At 43.2% G+C, this 17,980-nt stretch overlaps 1 long non-coding RNA gene across 2 annotated transcripts in view; it reads left to right on the top strand.

Moving 5' to 3' along the window:
• LOC106148493 overlaps positions 1-17,980 on the top strand; it is a 63,981-nt gene that overhangs the window by 1,589 nt on the left and 44,412 nt on the right. The window contains exons 2-3 of one of the 2 annotated variants that reach the window (XR_001233994.1): positions 6,294-6,477; positions 11,220-11,342. This is a non-coding gene — a long non-coding RNA (uncharacterized LOC106148493). Of the gene's footprint in view, positions 1-6,293; positions 6,478-11,219; positions 11,343-17,980 lie in introns of those variants that run through there. The other variant, XR_001233993.1, reaches the window with a different exon arrangement.

Raw genomic sequence — 17,980 nt, 5'->3', positions numbered from 1 at the left:
GACTTACATGCAAATCCAACTCCATTTGCATATTCACGGGGGATCTTTAAGAAACCAACTTTACTTTTGCCCATGAGTCTCCTTACATTTTCTGCCTTCACCCCTGTTGAGCCTCACTTGCCCTGAGATGAAAATGAAGGCAGGTCTGCAACCCTCCTGGCTGACCTTCCGGAATCAGAAGTGTCTTGGTCCTTTCTAGTTTGAACACTCTCAATGCAACACTTGATGCGTCTGGGCCTGTGAGAGAAGCTAGAGTTTTAAACTTTGTTCCCAGTGGAGACTCTTAGGAAAGGGGCCTGCTGCTGGGAAAGCGGTCTGTGCTTAGCATCTCATCACCACCTTATGCCTTCCCTCTTCTCTCCCTGGGCTCCCAGGGGATTCTGAGCCTTGGCGAGGGGAAGAGAGGATCCGAAAGTTCCTGTGTGGCTAATGCTGTGACACGTGAGTCAGCTTTCTGTTGCTGTGACAAAATACTGGAGAAAATCATCTTTTAGGGAAGGAAAGTTTATTTTGACTCCTAGTTTGGACAAAGAAACTCCTGGTGCTTTAACCCACTACTCATTAAAAGCATGATTTGGGGGGCTTTTTTGTTTATTTGGTTGTTGGTTTTTTGTTTTTTTAAAACAATGTCTCACTATGTAGCTCAGTCTGGCCTTGAACTCATGGCAGTCATCCTGCCTCAGCTTCCCAAGTGCTGGGATCACAGGCGTGTGCCACCCTGTCTGCGAGCATGATTTATTTTTGTTTCCTTTTGAGACAGTCAGGGACTTAAAATGTACTTTTGTAAAAACATACACACAAACAAACAACCCAATGAACCAGCTAAGCAACCAACCAAACAAACAAAATGACTTTCACTTAGGCCTACTGACACCTACCGGTAACTGAAAGCAGAACAAATCTTGACCTTCATGTTATATCTGTCTTCCCTTTTCCCTTAAAACTCTGAGTCAGAGCCCTGCGCACTCTGCATATGGGCATGGAATCATTTAGGGAGTGTCCATCTTTAGCTGGTGTATAAGATTGATTGGTTCTAAAGTTATATAACCTGTCTCATTTCCCTTCAAGACTGAGAACACCAAGATAAGAGATTTACAGGGACATTTCACTACCAAGGAGTGCCCAGAAATCTCTATAGTCACTGTCCTAAACCATCAGTCACCTTGGATTCCCAATAGAGACTTGCAAAACTTAGACTCCCCAAGCAAAAGTCACATCTCATGGAGACTGAATCGTCCCTTCCAGCAATAAAGGCTTCTCTTTAGCCATCATGCAAAACCAGAACCAAGATAATGATCAACCAGCCCCTTGGCCACCTCAGGTTCTCTATAAAACTGGCCTCATGTCTTTGTTAATGGGCCAGTCCGATTCTCTCCTATGGCTCCTCAAGCTGAAATCCCTTCCTGATCTCTCTCTCTCTATCTCTCTCTCTCTCTCTCTCTCTTCCTGAAGATTTCCCAGGGCCTTCATACTGAGCTATGTCCCTAGCTCTTTTGAAATACTTTAACTACTGAGAAAAGTTCTCACTAAGTCTTTAAGCTTAGTCCAGGCTTGGCTTGAGCTTGCACACTCAGAGTGCTGGGATTATAAGCATGTACCACCATGCCTGGATCCATTTTTTCTTTTTTTTTTTTTGTCTGGTTTGAGACAGGGTCTCACTATGCAGTTCAGGCTGGACTTGAGCTCACTTTGTAGCCCAGGCTGGTCTTGAACTCCCAAAGATCCTCCTGCCTCAGCCTCCCAAATGCTGGAATTACAGGCATGCACCACCATGTCCAGTTTTGGATCCATTTTTTTTTACTTTCTAGCTCTGCCTAATAAATCTGCCTGGTCCTGGTCACTGAGATGTCCTGAAATCCTTTTCTGCAATGAAATGTCAATAGATTGCTCTGGCCAAGTTAAGGCCCTATCTCCTCTTTAGGGGGACTTCTTTGGACTTGTCCAGGGACAGTTTCAAAGATTTCAGTCCATGGTCACTTGGCCCTGCTGCTTTTGAGCCTGTGATGAGGTAGAAATACATCATGGTAAAAGTGTTTGGCAAAGGAAACTCGTTCACCTTATGGTGGCTGGAGGGGGGAAGTGGAGAGAGACACACACAGAGAGAAAGACAGAGATACAGAGAGACAGAAAGACAGAGTAAGGGGCTAGAGCATCCTAACAGTGCCACAGGCTGATAACCAAACTTTCAGCACTTGGCCTTTAGGGGACATTTAAAATTTAAACCATAACACGTGGTAATCTGGCATCCCACCGGTTGGGCCTGCTGAATGTTTAAGCCGAAAATTTCATCTCTTGGGACAATTTTGTGGATACTAGAGAGAGCACTCACCTTCCTTGCTTTTGGGGATCTCTAAACCGTCCACCCCTTGACGCTGGTTGCCTGAGACCCAACATCCCATCTGGGATTAGTCGTGCTCTTTTGAGGCCATTCTTGGGGGTCAGGGAATGAGCTAAAAGCGATGGGGACACATCTACTACTCTCTCCAAAATTCTCCTGCTATGATGCGCACTCCGGCTTCCCTTGTGGACTGGAGGTGGCCAGAGAAAAAGGAAAACAGTTTCATGCCTCTTCATTCTTAAATCTCACAGGATGACATCACACCTGACTTTGGAATGTGTCACTTTCTAACCCCAGAGTGAGACCAAAGCAGCTTTTATATCCTGTGGTATCAACAACATCTCACTTAGTTTTCATAAAGAACCCCAGGAGAAGATATTATTATGCACAGGTGAAAGAAGAGCTTGGAGCTCAGAAAGGTTAAAGAATTCACTCAAGATAGAGTGTTCCGCTAAGGATGGGAGAGAGTGCGGATTCCAGCTTTCAATCACTGTGCCACACACTTCTCTGGGTCTTGGTCACTTGGATCTTTGAACTTTTGACTGTTGCAGTTTGGTCTGTGCTTGTATCAACGCCCTCCTTAGAAGGACATTACAAAGGTAGAGAAGGTCAGCTCTGCATGCTCCAGGTGTAATGCAGGAGTGACAGGTGACAAGTGTGTCATCTTGACGTCTTTCACTGCTTGAAAACGCTCTCCCTCCCCCAGTGTAACCTAACCAGTGAAATAAGTGAAGTCAACTCGAAGTAGAGCATCTCTTCTGTAGAAGAATATAAAAACAGGATCATATTCTGAGAATCCTGTTTGAGGCAAGAGGTGGATATCATTTTATCCCTTGGAATGTACTTTACCCAAAGAGGACCTCAGAAGATTAAGGTATTAATTTCTTTAACACACATGCACACACACACACACACACACACACACACACACATTTCCTCTAGCTGGCTGTGGTGACGCACAGTTGTAATACTAACTCTCTGGGAGGCTGAGATTGGAGGGTCACAAGTTCAAGCCCAGCCTAGGCAATTTAGCAATTTAGTGAGACGCTGTCTCACAAAAATAAAAATGGGCTAGGGATGTAAAAAAAAAAAAAAAAACACAAAACAATCTCCTATTGTCCCCAAGGTCTCTGTAGGCACTTTGCCAGGAAGGGACAGGCCATTGAGGTAGCCCTGGAAAAGTGATGCTTGAGTTTCCCTGCAGGTACTCAGAGGCAAGTGAGGCACGAGAAGGATGAGGATCTCAGCTGTAGAGAGCAGTAGGATGGAAGTCACGGTGAGCATGGTTTTGAGCTGCTAAAGTGCAGGCTAGGAAGTCCAGGAGAGAAGGAGTTAGGAGAGGGAGAAAGAAAGTGGAAGTCAACGGATTTGTGCTTGAGGCTGGACAGGGAGGCTGGGTCCAGGTGGAAACACAGAATGGTTTCAAGCAGAGACGTGATCAGAGAGGGCTTGCTTGTTAAAGAGGAAACTCTGAGGTGGAGCAGGGACACACTGACGTGTGGGAGGCCTCAGGGCTCAGGGAGGGGAAGGAGGGGCAGAAACAAAGCCAAGGGGCTCAGCTGGAGATTGTGTGGGTGTTGTTGTAGTTTAGATAAAAAGTGACCACCAGTACTGTCATTTTGGAAGGTGATTGGGTCACAGGGATCCTATGAAATGTGCTGTTAGGAGACGGGCCAGATTGAAAGAAGCAGAAGAGATGGTTCACTGGACACACGACCTGGAAGGCTGTATCTCCCTCCCTGGCTCTTCCCTTTTTGCCCTGCTTCCTGACCACCATGATGTAAGTATCTTTTCTCTGCCAGCCCCTGCCACTGTACCGTTTTCCCTTGTAGCTGTCTGACCTTGATTGCACCAAAGCCTCTGAAACTGTGGGCCAAAATAAACTTCTTCTCTTTTAACTTGTGGGTGTTGGTTATTATGTCCCAGCAACCAGGAATGTGACTAAGACAGAAGTCTTGTGGGGTCAGCCGAGGGAGGAGTTTGGAATGCTCCTGGGTTTGCCTGGTAGGGGTGTGTGTGTGTGTGTGTGTGTGTGTGAATGAGTGTGTGAGTGTAGGGGGCCTGAGGACCCTTCCTTCCTAGCTAGAAGTGGGATACAGGGCTTGTTTGTTCTTTCAATAAATTTCAAGGAACTCCTCTCAGGAACCGAGCGCTGGGCATGGACAGCCAAGGGGACATGCTGCATTCCTCACAGAATACACAGCCCAAGGAGAAACCCTGTAGATAAAGGAGCAATTCAAGTGTAATGCAGTCAAAAGACTAATAGGAAATTTGAGAAATGTAAATAAAGACCAAGTACTTAGCAATATTAGACAGGTATCATTTTTGAAGGTGTGATAATAGTATTGCATTGTAGATGGGAAGAATGCCCCCCTTTGCTTTATTCCTTTGGGGGAGATGCATACTGAAATACTTAGAGGTGAACTATTATGATGTTTGTAATTCACTTGGAAACAAAAGCAGAGAGAGAGAGAGAAAGAGAGAAAACAATTATAAACAAAACATTACCAACTGCTGGGAGTACCTGGGATTTCACTGTACTATTTTATTACTCTTTTGGCTTTTCTGGGTGAAATATTTTAGGCTAAAACTGTAAAAATACAACACAGCAAGGGTATGGATGGAAGGAAATGTATTGCATGAATGCAGAAGAGGGCTCCTACATGGCGTTGCCGGGTGATAGGAGCTTCACAAAGGAAAGACCACCTAAGACTGGAGAGCCAGGGGGCTCATGGATGAGGCATGTGGGGGAATTTGGGGAGAATGTTCTAGGTGGAGGGCACAGTGTGTGTGCAGTGCGGGCCTGGTAGCTTGTCCAGACCGAGGAACAAAGACATTGATTGTGAGTGTGGAATGGGAAGCTGGGAGTCAGTCAGCAAGAGGTGAGAAGGCAGGGCGAGCAGATGCCACGGGCTTTGTGGAGAAGGGTGAGGCTTGGTCTGAGGGATAGCATAAGGAGGGGCTATGTCTCAGAAGGAGCTCGCTAACCAACATTGGGGTACTTGGTTCTGCAGCCTCTGTTCTAAGCACTGTACCTGTAGTGCCTAGTAGTCCTTGCTGTGTGCTCCCAGCTGCACACAGATTAGCATCTTTGGTTTAGAGACAAGTAAAGGGAGGCCCAGGGGAATTAAGCCACCTGCTTGAGATCACAGATCTGTAGAAAGCAGGATTTGATCCCAGAGCCCTTGGCTCCAGGGCCCATACTTTCCTAACTACTAGTCCACACTGCCTCTCTATCCTGCTCTTCTCTCTGTGAAGACAAGGAACTGGCAGAAGGCCTGAGGCAGGAGGATTGCTTAAGAAGCAGCTGTACACAAGCAGGCATATGGCAATGATTCCCCGAATGAAAGCAATGACAGTGAAGATGGGAAAAAACTACTGGGACAGAGAGGCCTTTTAGAGCGATAGGTCTTGAACAGTTGTGTGGGGGGAAGTCAATGCATACCCTACTGGATGCCGGGCTCTGCTTCATCTTGGCATGAGAAATGGGACAGAATAAGAGAATGTGGAGGTCATCCTTGTCTTAGAAGGATGGAAAAGGTACTAGGAGATCCTAGCTTCCCCTTCAGCGATGGGGAGCAGCCCATTAAACATCCAACTCAGGGTTCTCTTGTCCTGGCCTTTGCTATCCATCATTTTTGGATACAACTTGTTTTCTCTGCTTGAATCTTGTCATCTGTAGCTGTCATAATATGCAGGTCATTTTTGTACCCTCAGAAGACTGGGAAAACACAGCCTAAGAACAGCCCTTGATTCCTCTCCTAATTGCTTCCTAGGCCCCCTCAAAGTGCACCATTAGCCCTGAATGATGTGACCATATACCTGAGCATGTTTCATCAGAAGCCCTTGATCCTTGGGCCTCTTCAGAGGGCTTAACTGGGATGAAAAATTAAACAAATATTGGAAAGTGATAGAAAAAAAATGGCTGTGTCTTCTAAAGCTTATTGATTTTTAGGATCTTCTCAGGTGTGAAAACAAGATTCACTGCTGGTGTCTTGACTTTGGATTCCTGTTACCTGGAAGAGTGGTTTACTGACTAAATAAGGTGCACAGAGTGCAGGAGTGGGCCGGTGTGCCCCTCGAGGTAATCAACCCCAGAGATGGAGATCAGCTGCGAGGGAGTGGTACCCACTTGAAAGGTGAGACTATATTGCCCAGGAGAATGCTCACAGTGTCCATGGAAACCACTGAGGCTACTTTTCAGTTTTATACCAACTCCTGGGGGACCTCCTTTTCTCTTTCTATAGGTCAAGAATTTCTGGGGTTTTTTTATGTCTAAAATAGTAAAATTACTACTATAATTTCTGCAGAAAAGGCCTGTACAAATTCTTCTGTATATGCCTCTGCCTTCCAGTCATCTCTCTGGAGGAGCTGTGCAACAGGTATTTATTCAGCTGCTATTATGTGCACCAGTGTGCCATCCTGCAAGGGGATGGTGGTACAGCCATACCCAACAAGACAGATTCCTGTTCTCCTGGACTTCACACTCTAGAGGACAGGGGGAGCAATTGGATGTGCAGATTTCTAATCTGTATATATCTGTATGTATAGATATCTCCACATACAGATATCTCCGTATATATCATATATACATGATTGAAAAAATATAGTTAATATTTAAATTTTTAAAAAGTTATTACAGTAAAAGATATACTGCTGTTAACCCCCCTCAGAACACAGTGATACCTCAGTTCATGAACATTTTTGTTTGAGTGACCAGCCTTATTTTTCTTAGATAAAAGACAGAAACAGTCAAAATGTCCATTCAACAAAAGAATGGATGAACTAAATGGGGTATGCACATAGCCTGGAATATCATTCATCTTTAAAGAGATAGGAAGTATTGATAAATGCTACTGCCTGGACAGCCCTTGAAAACATTATGCTAAGTGAAGGAGGCCAGTCAGAAAAGACCATTTATTGTACTGTATGTGTTCATTTATATGAAACAGCCCAAACAGGAAAATGTACAAAGACAGAAAGTCAATAGATAGCTGTCAAAGACTTGAATGGAAAGAAAGAAACAGGGAATGATTTCTACTGGGTACAAGGTTTCTTTAGAGGATGAGAAAAATATTCTAAAAATTAACTACATTGACAACTGGCCATATCTAAGAACTGAGTTAAAATAACTGAACTGTATACCTTGGATGCTTGCATTTTATGGTAGGTGCTGTGGTCTGAGTGCCATTATTCATATGCTGGAATCTAATCATGGTATGAGAAAGCGGGCCATGGGGAGGTGATAGGGTCATGACAGCAGATCCCTTGTGAATGGGATTGTGCCCTCTAGGAGAAGCTCTAGCGGTTTGCCTGTCCCCTCCGGCACATGAGGACATGGCATGAAGGTGCCATCCGTGGACCAGAAAAATGAACCTTCACTAGACACTGAATCTACCAAATCATTGACCTATGACTTCCCAACTTCCAGAACTAAAATAACTTTCTGTTGTGTATAAACTGATCAGCTCATGTTATTTTTAAATATTGTGTTTTCCCCAAAATAAGAACTAGCTGGGAAATAATCACCCTTGAAAACTGGAGATCAAAAATTCCAGCCCCAATCAGTATACCTTTGTTGTAGCTGCTGCTGCAACCCACACAGCTCTGGATGGTCTCAGGGAAAAACAGCAAGGGGATTTAGAAAATAAAGATAAGAGACAAAAGCTGAGGTCAGATGGAGTCCTTTTTCCAGATGGGAGAAGAGGAACTGAACAACAACAGTAAGGATGTTTACTTATACTTTTGACAAAGTTAGTATCATGCACACAGAGTTTTGCCTAGGGACTAATGACTGGAATTGTCTCAGGTAAGATGTTTTTATCAGGATTGAAGTATTTCCAGCTTCAACCACTCCCTACAACCTGCCTTATAGATTAGCCACAGAGCAAGAGGATAGTGATGGCAGGCATGGCAATGCATCTTATTGTAATGAATTAAAAAATAATTAAACATTTACTGTATTTTTATCACACTTTGTATTTTCCCTTTGGGGCTCCCATCCCTCACAGGCTTGGTAGGGTTTAGTGTAGGAGACCACTTACTGTTGAGCCCTAAACAAAGACATGACCCTTCTTGTCTGAAGGTCTTATCGTAAATTTCTAGAAGAAACACCAGGCAGTGACAAAATTAACCATAGAGAAAGTGCAGCTACTGTCCTAGGTGTATTTTCTTGCTAGAAGGTGCTCAAAGTCCCTGTAATAAAAAATCATACATATGAGTCATTGTACCTTGACCAGCTGCCAGACCCTCCAAGTTTGCAAATGCTTCCTGAGCACCATCAATTGCTCCTCGTGACAATTCTATGACAATAGATACTGGTACAAAAATGCGGTGAAAGAAATCACGTGACTTACTCAAAGGGTTAGAGGTAGTAAGTGGCCGAGGTGGCTACTTTTATGATGCCTTTAACTGAAAGTCAAATGATGTGAGCAAGGGTATTTTATTATTTCATCTACAAGTAAGGACATAGCTACAGGGAGCTTCAGGGGTTCAAGTATCCCAAGGTTGCCTTTTCCTTGCATCTGCCTGCTTGCCCATCTTCTTGTTGCTTTCATCCTGAGACAGAAACAAGAGTTTGTGTTCTCTAAAATCAAGGCATGAATTTTAGGAACAATGGAGCTTAAGAGCAGAATATATTTATTGAGGGAAAGAAAGCTGTCCAAGAGAGAGATAGAAGGGGATCCAAGTGGGATGCAAGAAACCTGCCTTTTCTAGGGATTTTTATAGAGCAAATAAATGACATGAGATGGTCCAAAGTAGGAAACAAGGTGTGTGCGGGGTGGGAAAAAAATGTAGCTAGTCAATAAGATTACAAGCATAATTGCTCAGGTAAAATTGATTAAATCAGGATCAAATGGGGAAGTGAATCACATAGCAAGTGGGCATGAACAGAACAGGGGCTTTCCCTACAGGAGATTGAGTTAGTGACTCTTCTTGGCTTTCGCAAAGTGATAGAGACCTAAGAATATCAATCCCTGATGTTTATCCTTAGGAAGCATGTGGGTGCATTTGTTTTATCTTTTGTCTTGAGGTCTGGCCCACAGCTGGAGGCGTTTGTCTCTCCCACAGGTGCAGGGTATCTCATCCTCTGTACTGGCTCCTTGGCAGGCCTACCCTGTCTCACTGCCTATAATATTTCTATCTAACACAGTTGCCTACTACACTCCCACAGGCCCATGGTGTATCTCAATGGCCCATTCTAGGTCACTCACCAACTTTGAAACCAGTATGGTAAAGGGAATGGAATTAGTTCTGTCCCTGAAGTTTATTTTCATGTTGGAAGGTCTCCTGGAAAGGGAAATTCTCTGAGAAAAATTCGGAAGGAGAAAGGGGAAATGGACGTTGAGGAGTTTGGCTGGAGGAACCAACAACATCCAGCATCAGGAAAGATGTTAAATCGCACAGTCAAATCTAGGAGTTTATTTCTAGCTACCATACAGCTCTGTGGCTTGGCCAAGACTCCCATGGCTAGAAATTGATTATTGAGGGTGGAGTTTGTAAATCACCCATATCCGCTCTTTTTGCAGATCCTATCTTCTATGAACAAGGGATGGAAGTCTTCATTTGGGCAGATCATTAGGAATGAAGTAGTTAATTTATTAAATGTCCTAATATCCACTAGATAATTTCCATTCTGGAAATTAGAGAACATTTCTTAAGGATCTCCGGGCTGGGAGACAGTCAGTTCATATTCCCCTTGGGTCCTTTGACAGGAATCTCTTTGGAGTGATCTCTTTTTCAGAACATATAAAACTGACTTGATAAATAGGACAGTATATTAGATTTGAAGAGATTTGCAAAGATGTGTTTGATCCTTTGTCTCAAGAAGAGCATTCTTAGAGGACCCAATAGATTGAGAATCATTTAGCAAGTGTTTAGTCACTTCTGTCCCTTGTGGGGCAGAGTGTACCTTGGGCTTGGCCATTTTCTTGCTTTGCCAATGGAATGTGAGTGGATGTAACTCTAGCAGAGGCTATAAATAGTGCTTATACGGCTTGGCTTGGCCTTCTATTCCAGTAATTGCCACAAAAGGGTGCAATTTGGATAGTCCCTGCTCTTCTCCCTGGGCCCCATAATTAGTCATATGGAACAGATCCAAGCCCAAAGGAAGTACAGTTACCTCCTAGTCCACCTGCAGAACTGTAATCAAGAAAAAAATGCAGTGGTGATATAGCTAAGTGGCACAGCACCTGCCTGGCAAGCACAAGGTCCTGAGATCAATTCCTGGTACAAAAAATGCTTATTTTCTTAAGTCATGTAATTTTTAATTTTAATAACAGCATTGCAGCAATTGTTGTCTGATTTGAGGAGCAGCATTCCCCAAAGGAGGTGGAGTGTGGAGCTGTAGGACAAGCTGTGAGAATGCAGTCCATTAGCGCAGCTCCTGGAATAGCAAGTGCTGCATATGGCTTAGGGAGGAAATGACCAGGAGATGTTTTTCTGGGTTTCTTGAAACAACCCAGATTCTAGGAATTCTCTTTAAACTGTTCTCTGACTCATTATCATCAAAACAAACTTCATGGCCAAGAAATTGCTAAACTATGAATTTCATCATCAATACTCAAATATAGTGCAATGTAGAGGAAAGAGCACTGGGATGGCAGAGGGTGGGAGCAGTTATGTGTCACAGTTCTGCTCGTGCCTGGCCTGTGACTTTGGGCCAAGCATTAATCCCTCTGCACCTCACTTTCCTTACCTGTAAGTCTGGGGTGGTATAAGAATAAAATGGTCATGTAAATCTGTAAATCTATATACATGAAAGGGTTTTTTTTTTTTTTTTCAAACAAAATCAATATATAAAGCTGATAATGGAATACTACAGTCAGTTTAATTTTCATTATTTGGTACCCGGTCTTTCATTGTTGGCTGTGCCTTCCAGGTCCCTTCTCAGAGCTCTTAAGATTCCCTGCAGCCTCTTTTGAAAACTGACATGTTGAAGCCACTCTACAAATGTCCACGGTGGTGGCAGTGGTAATGGTGGTGGTGTATGATTTCAAGTCTCTCCAAAAGTTTCCTTGTCTTCTTTTCTTCCCATTTGTTGTTCACTGACTGTAATCTGAAAGCCACAATTAAAGGATTTTTGTGTGTATATACATTGGTATACTTTAGTGTTGTGGTACTGAGGATTGAACCCAGGGTCTAGCAATGTGTTAGACAAGCAGTTCTATCACCAAGCTACATCTTGACCCCTCCCTTTATTTTGAGACAGGGTCTAACTAAGTTCCCCAGGCTGGCTAAATCTTGTAATCCTCCTGTCTCAGCTTCTCACATAGCTGGGATTATAGGTATGAGCCACCATGCCCTGCTTTGGTGTACTTTTATGCTTAAAATGAGGATGAAAGACTCAAGTACACTCAATGTGGCAGTTGCAATTATGACACAGGCATTTCTTCAGTTCTGCAATGTCTCAAAGTGTCTACACAATCATCCGTGATTATCCCTTTAGTTACTTGGGGACTCCAGGTCACTATTTGAGCAGAACAATTTACCTTCCTGATCTGGAAGTCACATCTTCCCAAAGGAACACATTATCGATTTGTGGGTGAACATAATGTTGGCTTCTTTTCTCTTTCATGCTGCAAAATGCACCCCAATGTACTCTGTCCTCAAGGGCATTATCAGTCCATAAGTCTGTCTGATGGTATGACAATAAGTGTGCTCAGTAGCTACAAAAATAGATTTTTACCCCTCAATCATAATGTGGCAGGACATCTGCAGCATGTCTAGCTCACTGCATCAGAATTACAGTGGCCTGAGGATAGTTCTTCTTTTACTCACTCTCCTCAGCCAGTCTTATCAGTTATTTACAATTTAATAAGAATGAATCCATCAGACTCTCCCATAGAAAACATTAAGTGGAGGTTGAGTAAAGTGTCAGTATCTCTCCAGGAGCAAACCCTGAGACACAGATATAAGTGCAAATAATGTATTTGGAAGGTGAAAGAAACACTATTATGAAAGTAGGGAAATGAGATAGGGAAGGGAAATTCACCAAGTGCTGACAAGAGAATTGCCCCTTCTACAGGTGACTGAAGTTAAATTCTGCTAGGGAACCAATATGGAATATGAACTTTAGAGTTGTCTCACCTAAAAGAACAGAAGGGAGCTGGACTATTTACACATGAACTTCCTTAGTCCCTGGTGGACAGTGCTTTCAGTAGCATTAGTCTTCTGTCTTTTCTTGCCTTCCATGTACATGGGAAGAATGCACTTTAATGGCTAGAGAATGCCTTTAGACAAAGAATGCCTTTAGACTGGAATGGTCAGACCCAGGGGAAATTAGCAGGACACTGTGGGTACCTGTTATAGTCCACCCCTTGCATTGTTCAGATCTATTCATGTCCTCTTCTAAGTTCATTCCATTCTGTCATTAGTGCTTCAAGGTGATTGTCAAGTACAATTCTTTAGGAACAAATTAAAAAAACTAAACACAGAGCATTCATGGGACATATTTCCATGTGCTATAGTTCATGTTTTGTTTGTTCTCCCAAAAGTCTCTGTGGTGGTGGACCTTTAAGAGGTGGGGCCTAGTGGGAGGTCTTTAGGTATTTGGAGAAACTCCCATGGAAGGGATCATGAGACTCCAGTCTCTCACATTCCTGTCTGGTCATTGCTCCCATATGTCCTCCACTGACGCTGTCTGCTCTGAGGATGGCACAGTCGAGGGGGAGGTTCCTGGTCAAAGGCTGTGTCATGCTGTTTAGGCTTCAGCCTCTAAAGCTGTTTGCTGAATAAAACTCTTTTCTTCTTAACATTAGTCTGCCTCAGGAATTTTCTAGCAATGAAAAACACATTAATATACATGCTACAAGGAACTCAGATCCTCACCGTTATTGTCAATACTGAAGTCATGATGGATAATCATTACCTCTTCCCTCTTCACCCTATTTTAATTTCCCTACCCCAGTCAGCACTTCTGCTGATCTAGGCTGCATGCACAACAAGACTATTCAGGCTGACATCTCCACTGAATCTGAGCTCTCTTACTGTGTCAGTGACAATCTGCTGCCCATTCACAGTTATCACAGGATGTGGATATATTATAAGGTGCCCCCAGCGATTCTGAGCTCCAGATATACTCTTCCCTACCTTCATTGTAATACATTTTTATATAGACCAACTGTAAAGTACACTTACCTATACCATAACTCCTTTCTTTGCCCGCTGGATTTATAACAATGAGTTCTTAAAAAAGACCAAGCATCAGCCGTGTATTAGGCTTAGTGTAGCTTTTACTGTGTCCTTGGTAGCAGCATTCTCTTCCTCCTATTTCCACACCAGGAACTAGCAGATTCTAAAGTTAGCAGGTCACTGGGAATTATAGCAAAAGATGACCCCTGTACTTAATTTCTTCATATCTTAACCCATCCAATCTAGTGACTGGGGACATAACACCATATAATGACGATTGGCTCAAAGTATACTACATCTTGAAGAATAGTACAAAATGTTATCTCCAAGTTGGCATTTTATTTGTGCCTTTATGGTCATTTCAGTCATATAAGACAAACAACTTCTGGTAATGTGGTATAAGGTAAGACCAGTAGCTATTATGGTTATTGTAATATATCTTCTGCTACAGAGGGGGCCTCTTGGCATGGTGATACCGTGCAGTAACCTATGATAATAAATCCGACATTCTGTGAACTCTTAGACAGGGTTGTCAGCTAAGGCGTTACTACTAAGGAAAGACAAAGTCATACCTGAAATACATTGCAAATTCCAGTACCCCTCCCTATCAGGACTTTGACTCTAGTAAAAGAGATACGCTGAGATCATGAACTAGCATACTTTGTCTTTTTGCTATTCGCACAATGAGGTTTGGTGCCGTATTTGGGCACAATCTATTCTTTGGCTGCAGGTGTTGAAGCATCACTTTAAAAACTTCAACAGGGGCCTCAAACTTCTACACCACAGCCTGAATTAATATCTGGATGAGCTGAGTCTGTTATTTTCTTCTGTCTGCACTTCTATGGCCTTTAGCCATTGGTGAAGTAGTCAGCTTTACAGATCTTAAAATTATTACTCTTGTATCTCTCAAATGTTGAATACTGCATAAGCCTGTATATTTCATTCCACCTGTGTCCCATCCCAATCCACTACCCACAGAGTCTTAGTCCTTACATTGTTACTGCACAGTAGGGGTTAGAAATGCCTCATTCATCAACAGCTACTGTCCTGGCCATTCCTTTTCTTAGGAACACTTGTCATACCACAAAGACCTCGACAAAAGGATTCCAGTGCTGATGGTCAATTTGGAGCGAAAGGAAGTACCAGCAAGGAAGTGGGAAATCACCAGCAGGCAAGGACAGGCCAGTAAACACTTCTATGAAGCAAGTCATCACATGTGCCTAATCCAGCTGGAGGACTCTGGGAAACAACATACAATGCAGTTCTTAGGATTATGTCACCCAAGTGGGAAGGGAGCTGATTATTTATTTATACCAATTTGGTTGGTTATTGGCTGGGATGCTATTGTGGTGGTGTTAATCCCTGATCCCTTTCATTTTACATTATGCTTGGACAAAGTGGACACTAGTAGCCAGAGAAACCCTGCCAGCAAAGAGTAGCAGATGCTTATTCTCAAAATACAGACCTGAAATTGTGCCCTGAAATGGTTCCACCAGAGAGCTATGGGCAGGGCACCCCAACAGTATCGATTACAATGAGAAAGAAAAGGAGGAGAGGGCCTGAAAATGCAATGACTGAGTTTAGAGAAAGCAAGGATGTTGGGATAAGTCAAAGGACATTGAAAATTTCCTCATTCCCATTTTGTTTAGTGCTAGTCTCCTTCTCTAGGGCATGGCTGCTCGGCATAGCTGTTTTTGGTAAAAATCTTAAAGAAATAGGAGAAGAAACAACAAATACCACCTTTGGGTGACAAATCTAGCATCAGTGTGTGGTTTTCTCAACCTCAGATCTGAAAGCCTGTTGTTTTTTGGCAGTGAGGGGGGACCAGGAATCGAACTCAGGACCTTGTACTTGCCAGGCAGGCACTGGTGCCACTGGGCTGTCTCCCAGCCCCCTTCAACGTTGGATCTGTATCAGGAATCCCTCTGGCTAGGATGGATCTAAGACAGAGAAGCAAGGATCTTAGTGGAGAAGAGTATGCTTGGCCCCTAGTAGGTTCAGACAGAAAAGTAGAGGCCTTTTTGGTTGGCACCCCTCTGGAGTTGTTAGACTGTGGTGGGTTGAATTTTATATTACCTAAAGAATCCTCTGAAATTATATGAAAAATTGGGGAAGTTTTATTACTTTTATGACAATTCTAAGATAATTAGCATAAGTGCTCTATGTACAGATTACATACTTCAAGATAATCGCTGTTTTTTTCTAGTTTGAGAAAAAAATAAGACATCTGAGGACAAATAGGACAGAGCAGTCTCTCCTGGCCTATTAAGATTTTTTTTTTTTGTTTTCTTCCAGTTACGGGAATTGAACTCATGACATCACGTTTGCCAGGCAGGCACTGTGCTGCTGAGCTAAACCCCCAGCCCCTAAGATCTTTTTAAAGTGGGACTTTGCTTGCATTTCGCTTTTTCACTCTGGTATCTTTTAATGGTGGTCATGCTGGAATTCTGGGATATCACCTTTGCCCTTCTTTCTGTGTTCTAATAAATTGAGGTGTGGTCATAAAACATCAAAGTATTGACTTAAAAATAGTAAAAATTTATAAACCACTCAGACGTTCATAAATAAGGGCAAGATTAAACAAGGGATGGGATGTCCATGAAATGCAATATTATGTAGCTATCAAAAGAGAATGGAGATGCTGTCCCTGAATATTCACACAGAAAGAGCATCAGAAAACAGGCAAGAGGGATATGTATGCTTGCAATGTGTTATACACACACATAACATTTAGAAGGAGCCATGGAAAAATGCTAATAAGGCTTAAGGATGGGAACTAGGTAGGTGGGGGCCTAAGAGGAAAGAAGACCTTTCACTGAATACCATTTTCTGGAAACACAACTGTATTATCTGCATATATAGCGAGATCTAGAGGAAGACTCAGGAAAGACAGAGAAGGGGTAATTTAGAATAGCTGACTTGCCCCTCATACCGTTGGTCCCCTGGAAGTCCTTTCTTATGACTCCATAAGGGAAGGAAGACAGGAGGGAGTATAGGGAGGAAAAGTTAGGGAGGAGCAACAGGAAGAGCAGAGGGTGGCTGCCCTCTGTGCAGACAGAGATTGTGGTCTCCACCGCTGAACACACATTGTCGCACCTTCTACAATGCACTCAGCAGTCTGCTTCATGCCGAATAGGGGCTCAGAAGTAAGACACTGAGGCGCCAGGCAGCCAGGATGCTGTCAGTGTGTTGGGCCACCTCTTCTTGTCACTCACTGGGAATGTGCGGCAGCTTGATGGGTAAGAACATGGACTCCTGCGTCAGTATCGGCTCACACTCCAGTCCTGGCCTTGCTACTTGCTGGATCCATGGGCTTGAGTAACTAATTGATCCTCTCTGAGCCTCCGTTTCTTCACCTGTCAAACAGGCATAGCACTAGGCCCTACCTCACTGTTGGGAGAGGTACCAGAGGATGCAGGGCCCTATCGGGTCCTTTATACATACTCAGTAGCTTTTAGTGTTTATTTTCACTACTTTAATAGTTCTTTGTGGTCAGGAGCGCAGACCTTGACTCTGTGCTTCAGAAGGACAGGTCTACAGTTTGTCTGGCTTTGATGGCTGAGGCAGCAGTTGCAGCTCCATATCTGCTTGGTGTGGGGCTCCTCAGAGGAGCTGGTCAGCCAGCAGATGGGTCCTCTAGGACTCCAGAGACAGTGCCAGATGTTGGTATGCAGCTGTGCTCACAGAACACTCCATCAATGTTTATTCCCTGGGTAATTACTGAGTAACTGGCTTAATGTCTTTGTGAAAATGGCTCTAAAAGTTAACGGTTCTTCTAATAGAAAAACCCTTTTCCTAGCACCAACTGTGCCAAATTGTTAGTTCTTATTCCTCCTTGACTCACAAAAAGAGGCAAAGCACCCTGCGCTACACCCCAGTAAAAAGTGGACTTGGATTTATACTTGTGATAATTGAATCTTAGTTGGGGCAAGAAAGAGTAAAGCAGTTTTCACTCACAATGTTTATTATGTATTTTAGCTCTGTCTTGAGGAAGAAGTTTCAAGATACACAAATATTGAGGGTTCCAAGAGTTCAGTATGTTTAATGTTTTAAAAAATGTTTAGGGGCTGGGGATTTAGCTCAGCAGCAAAAAGCGCCTGCCTGGCAAGCGCAAGGTCGTGAGTTCGGTTCCTGGTACCGGAGAAAAACCAAAACCAAAAAAAAAAATGTTTAATATCAAAGCCTAGTCACAGTGGCACATCTGTAATCCCAGCTACCTGGGAGGCAGAGACAGGAGAATCCCTTGAGCCCAGGAGTTTGATACTCCCTGGGCAACATAGTGAGACCCTGTCTATCTATCACTACTATGAAGACAATAATCCACAATATATTAATTATTATTACTCTCTTACTAGCCTGTTTTGAAACCCTGTTTTATTGTTGTTGTTATTTTTTTCTTTTTAAAATGAAAAAAAAAACAAGAACCAGAATGTTTAACACAGTTCATCAATGACAGCTTTGTCTTAGCCCTTGTGTCCTTTTGTTGTATGAACAAATGCTGTTTCTTTG

The sequence above is a fragment of the Chinchilla lanigera genome, unplaced genomic scaffold (genome assembly GCF_000276665.1).
Source record: "Chinchilla lanigera isolate Chin_1 unplaced genomic scaffold, ChiLan1.0 scaffold00021, whole genome shotgun sequence".
Taxonomy (NCBI): Eukaryota; Metazoa; Chordata; class Mammalia; order Rodentia; family Chinchillidae; genus Chinchilla; species Chinchilla lanigera.
This window is presented reverse-complemented; position numbering and strand designations above follow the sequence as displayed.